Below are 6139 nucleotides of genomic sequence, written 5' to 3'. Positions count from 1 at the left end.
ACCCTCCCAAATCCTATAGACCTTTGAAGTAGGAAAAGCAGGTTTCATTTTCCTAATTTTGGAAGGGAGACATAACATGCCCAAGTCCTGAGGTCAGTAAAAGACATGTTCTGCCTCCTGCTCAGTGTTCTTCCCTTTGAATTGTAGGGAATCTTAGGGCCACTTATAATGGGAATTGTGATCACAGTGAAAATAACTGATTTAACCAGATGACTAAAACTTAAATTATCTTTAGAGAAATAAGGTTGTAAAACCATGTAGGGTTTCTTCATTATGGGTGTTATATTAGTTTACTAGGGCTGCCTTAACAAAATACCAGAGACTAGGTGGCTTAAACAACAAATTTATTTTTTCACAATTCTGGAGACTACAAGTCTGAGGTCAAGGTATTGGCAGGGTTGGTTTCGTCTGAAGCCGTTCTCCTTGGCTTATAGACAGCTGTCTTCTCACTTTGTCTTTACATGGTCTTCACTCTGTGTATGTCTATGTCTAAATTTCCTCTTCTTATAAGGACACAAGTCATATTGGATTAAGGCCCACCCTAATGACCTCATTTTAACTTAATTACCTCTTTAAAGACCCTATCTCTAAATACAGTCACATTCTGAGATACTGGAGGTTAGGACATCAACATGAAATTTTGGGGGATACAATTCAGCCCATAACAGATGGCTTTAAAATCACAGTTTTGGAAATAGAATGACATAATAGGACACAGGAGGCCATTGAAAGCTTTTGAAATGAGTGGCATAATGAAAGTGATGTTTAAGAAACATTAATTTGGCAGTGGATTGTAAAATAGATCTGGGAAAAGATTAGAAACAAAGAGACCAACTAGAAGACTGTTGAAATAGTCTACAATGGGTATCATGAGAGTATGGTGATGTTTCCAAATACATGCAATTTTAAAGTATGATGGAACTCCCTGTCCCTCTTTCTTTTAAACTTTGAGTATAGAAGTATGTCATACAATATATTTCTGTAAATGGTGCCACAAGCGTTCTAGTTAATGCTATAATAGAGGGGGAAAAACACATAAAAGGAGTAAAAAAGTCATAACAAAAGTATATTCTAAATGCTGCATTAATGTTATATAATATGATAATTATCACATAATATGCTGCTGTTATAGTAGTTTCTGCCCATTCATCACGCATTTATTTAGTAAGCACATATTGGATAGTGACTATGTGCTCTGTTCAGAAAGTAAAAGATATAATCCTACCCTAGAGGAGCCTGTCATTCTTTATGTTCCCTGAAAATTAACTTTTTTCAAACAATTTAAACTTTCTCATTGTCTTTGTCAAAAAATCTTTTCCTCTAGGGCTTACAATCCATGAGCAATCATGAATTTACCTACCCATAAACCACTGAGAAGCCATCAAGCTCCTTTTTGAGAAGTATGGCATTTTCTTCATAAGGGTAAAGTAAACCTATTATAAATATGCCAGAGAACACAGTCTCATTACTTCTACCTCCCCTAAGTGCCTTCAATCACCCTAATTCCCATGGACTTCAAAGGAAGCTCAGAAAAGATATGGCGGAGAAACAAGAAGTTGGCAGGAGTTGTACCAACACATCTTCAAACCACAGTGTGTTAAAAACACAAACCTTTCATGAAGCTAAGTGCCAACAAATGATACTTAGCATTTTCAAAGAGCTTCCCAATGGCCTAATTAAATGTTATGAGGTCAATCAGTATTATTAGCCTCATTGTGTAGATAAGAAAATGGAAACACAGAAAGGTTAAGTGATGTGCCCAGGCATTCACAGTTCAACAGTGTTCACATTAGTGTTTGAACTCAGAGGGCCTGACAACCCAAGGAATGTTTCAACTCATCTTCCAGTTTCCCTCAAAAATATTATCGATCGCCATTTATGAACATTCTTAATAGGTATCAAAGGTTCAGCTTAACTTCTGAAGGTGAGGGTACTAATTCTACATCAAAAATAACCCAAATTTCTCATCGAATAGCTCCAAATTCACAGAAGTATATTAGAGACAGATAAAATTCTGCTGAATGTAGAATTCTTTTAATAGAGAACTCTATAAAATTATCTGTAATTTATATATGCTCATATATTTTTTTTTCTGTATATCTTAGTGATAAATGTGAGGTGATGAATTTTCCATTGTGATTAACTCAATGAACATCTTTGAAGTTCCCCTAAACTCTCATAAAACTTTTAGTACCCTATCACTGCAAGAGGTCATTCAGAATGCTTTGAAATCAAAGTCTGACACATTTAAATGATGCAGCTGAAGTTGTTGTCAGGATAAATTGTTAAATAACTCCCACCCCATTGAATGCTAAAAGTTGGCTTAAATAGAATCTCTTATAATAGGTACAATTTAGGCTATTTCTTTACTTACTACTAATAATATCTTTATTGCAAGTTCATACAAGAACCACCATTAGCGGATACAACTAATGCCTATACATACTAAACTTTAAATCTCTGGTATATGCTTTTTCAAATAGTTTTTTAAAAGTAATAATTTATGTGCATTTTTTTTAATCTAAGTTTCTTTCATCCCTGCTTAAATCAAAATTCACATTTATGTTTTTCCCTGCCCCAGTATTGCATAATAAATTGTTTTATGCTTCTAATAGTTTGATTAAAGCCAATTAATTACTTAATGTGTTTTTAATAAATAGGAATAAAATCAATCTTTCATTATTGAACTTATGTTTCACTAGTAATAATAATAGCAAAATTAAAACATTATTTTGCCCATATTCTGTTTTCTCCCCCATAGGAAATTTGATCTTAACACATTATTGACCGGGGGATTTTTGCAGAAACTAACGCCTGTGGCTGTAATATGTCTCCAGTCAAAAATGTGTTAAAACGTGACATGATATTAAAATTGGAGGCCTGCACTCTACCCTCTCTTCAGTGTGTCACAGGCAGTCCTTTGATGTTGACTTAGAAGAGATGTGCACTATTGGTTAATCATGGATATAACTTCCATTAACCCAAAAATCATCTTTCCTTTTCTAGACAAATTAATTTCTATCAATTTTTTTTCTAGATCTTGGAGACTTTCTTTTCGACAGTCTATCCAAGTTATCAGTAACGTAGACATGGAAGCAGTATAGAGTGGTTGTTAAATTCTGGAGTTCTCTCGGCTTAGTTTAAATTCTGACAGCCGCTATCCGAATGTGTAATCTCAGGCAAGCTGCTTAACCCCTCTAAGCCTCAATTTCCTCATTGTAAAATTGGAGTAGTAGAAATATATACTTCATAGGCTTATTGTATGAATTAAAGGAAATAAAACGGGTAAAGCACTTAGTATAGTACCTGGAATAAAACAGTTTCTCAATAAAGGTCAGTTATTATTGTTAGAAGGAAAATAATGCAACTTGCAGATTGGTCAATTTACCCTTACTATTTATTTTCAAATATCCACTCACCAAGTATTTTTGAGTGTCCACTCTGTGTATGGTCTAGGTATTCCACATAAAATTCTAGTTAATGTACTGGATTTAAAAAAAGGAAGATTTGTTCCTATTAAAAATCTAGTGGACGACACAAAACCTGTGCACAAATCTTTATAACAGCTTTATTCATAATTGCCAAAACTCAGAAGCAATTAAAATGTCCTTCAGTGGGTGAGTGGATAAACAAACTGTGGTAGAATCCAGACAATGGAATATTATTCAGTGCTAAAAAGACATGAGCTATCAAGCCATAAAGAGACATGGAGGAAACTTAAATGCATATTGTTAAGTAAAAGAAGCCAATTTGAGAAGGCTACATAATGCATGATTCCAACTATATGACATTCTGAAAAAGGTAAAACTATGGAGACAATAAAAACATCAGTGGTTGACGGGGATTCAGCAGAAGAAGGGACGAATAGATGAAATACAGAGGACTTTTAGGGTAGTGAAAAATTCTCTGTGTGATACTACAATGAAGGATACATGTCATTACACATTTGTCCAAACCCACAGAGTGACACACCAAAACTGACCTCTCTAACATTAGCTATGGACTTAATGCTGAGAAAGTAGTATCGTCAGTGGAGGGTATTGTCATGGACAATTGCATCAGTGGACAATCAGCATTTTTTTGAGGATCTGTCTTATAAGAGAGAAGGCTGAATTCATTTTGCCATATTCCCTTGCACATCATGAAGGTCATATGGCCTTGGCTCCACCCATTAGTTGCTCACGCAGCAGTTCTGCTTAGAACCCAATTTCTGGCAAGGGTATAGCAGAAGCACTTGATTTGGGAAGGCAACACTGATGGAGATGCTGATGTCCAAAACCCAGCATCAGCAGGGACAGCTGTGGGTTTGCCTCCTGTCCTGGTAGAGGTGATGGTGCTATTCTCCATTTGGGCATTCTCCTATTGTAGTTTGGGCATTGTTCTTAATCTTCACAGCTTCCAAACTTGACTCTGACCTTTCCAGAGCACCTGAGCCACCTAATGTCTACTAATGAAGTGTTTGACTACTTAACCTATGTAGACTTTGCTTCACTATCTGAATCTCAAACTGTATAATGACCTACATGACATATCCCTTCAGACAAAAGTTTGAGGTGGGAAAAGCTTAAGTCACTGAGGCAGATATTACTACCATTCACTGATATTGTTTCTCTCTCCAACAAGGACATAATAGTAAGACTGTACTTCCTGCCCTATGAACTTAGGTACAGCTTGTGACTTGTTTTGGCCAGTGAGTAAGCAAAAGCGATGTACTTCCTTTCCAGGTGAAGCCATTTATTTTCCAGTTCTGTACTGTCTACCTCTCTCTTTGCTGAGGCTGTCATGAAAATCTGTGCTGTTGTGGAGGGAAAAATGTTGAGCCACCACAGAGAGTAGAGCTGCCCCATAAAGTGTCCAAGATCTGCAGAGGAATTTCATGATAAAGAAGTGAACTCTTGTTTAAGCCACTGAAATTTGGGGTTGTTCAGTACTGCAGCATAACTTAGGCTATTCCTGACTACCAGACATATTAGGGTTTGTAGAAGAGTTATATATGCTCACATCATTTGTAAATAAGTTAAAATGATGTAAATAAATTAAAATGATGTCAAACAATTAGAGCTTTCATACAGTCTGAACTGAAATAATAATATATCTGGAAACATTTAAATATCATGAGGTCTTTTCTCCACCCCCTCCTTTTCTTCTTCTTCTTCTTCTTCTTCTTATATATATATATATATTTTTTTTTTTTTTGCTTTTTTTAAATTTCTAACTACTGTGTCTGTACCTCACCTTTTTTATTTTTTTTTTAAGTTTTTTTTAAAATTAATTAATTAATTAATTAATTTTTTTGGCTGTGTTGGGTCTTCGTTTCTGCACGAGGGCTTTCTCTAGTTGCGGCAAGCGGGGGCCACTCTTCATCGCGGTGCGCGGGCCTCTCACTATCGTGGCCTCTCTTGTCACGGAGCACAGGCTCCAGACACGCAAGCTCAGTAGTTGTGGCTCACGGGCCCAGTTGCTCCACGGCATGTGGGATCTTCCCAGACCAGGGCTCGAACCCGTGTCCCCTGCATCGGCAGGCAGATTCTCAACCACTGCAACACCAGGGAAGCCCTTATATTTTAATTTACACTTATGAACACTATGATCTGGGGTCACTGTGAACTTTTCAAACTCCTTAATGGTGGGATCTAAACCCAGGTAGGTAGAATTAAACCCAAGTAGGTTTTGTGGCAATATAGAACTGTTTAAATGATAACCTACTCATTTCTTACCTATTTTGCAATTATTTGGGATATTTTCTGAGGATAAAGTTGAAATACTTGAAAACTGAAGTTGGCAAGAGGCAGACAAATATAAATCAATTATTAAAAATCAATAGTCAGCAAATAAAATGGTCTGCACCTTAGAATCTAAGAGTACTTATACCTGAGATGATAAAATAAGTTTCATCTGCTATGCCCACTAAGCTTGATTAGTAGTAATTGCTCAAAGGCTATGCAGAGTAAAGAGTTTGAAACTAAATTCAGATTCATTCAGAAAGCCATGGTTGACTTGTATATCTGCAGTGGGCATGGAAGGGACTATAAACATACATGTCACATATCAGCCCTCCCTGCCCTTATGTTATAATGTCTGCTTATATGTGTGATGTAAATTTGTCCTAGATTTGAAATGCTAAACACTTCCGTTTGAT

The sequence above is a fragment of the Balaenoptera borealis genome, assembly GCF_965194805.1.
Source record: "Balaenoptera borealis genome assembly, chromosome: 17".
Lineage (NCBI taxonomy): Eukaryota > Metazoa > Chordata > Mammalia > Artiodactyla > Balaenopteridae > Balaenoptera > Balaenoptera borealis.
The sequence above is the reverse complement of the archived record's forward strand: the minus strand, read 5'-3'. Positions refer to the sequence as shown.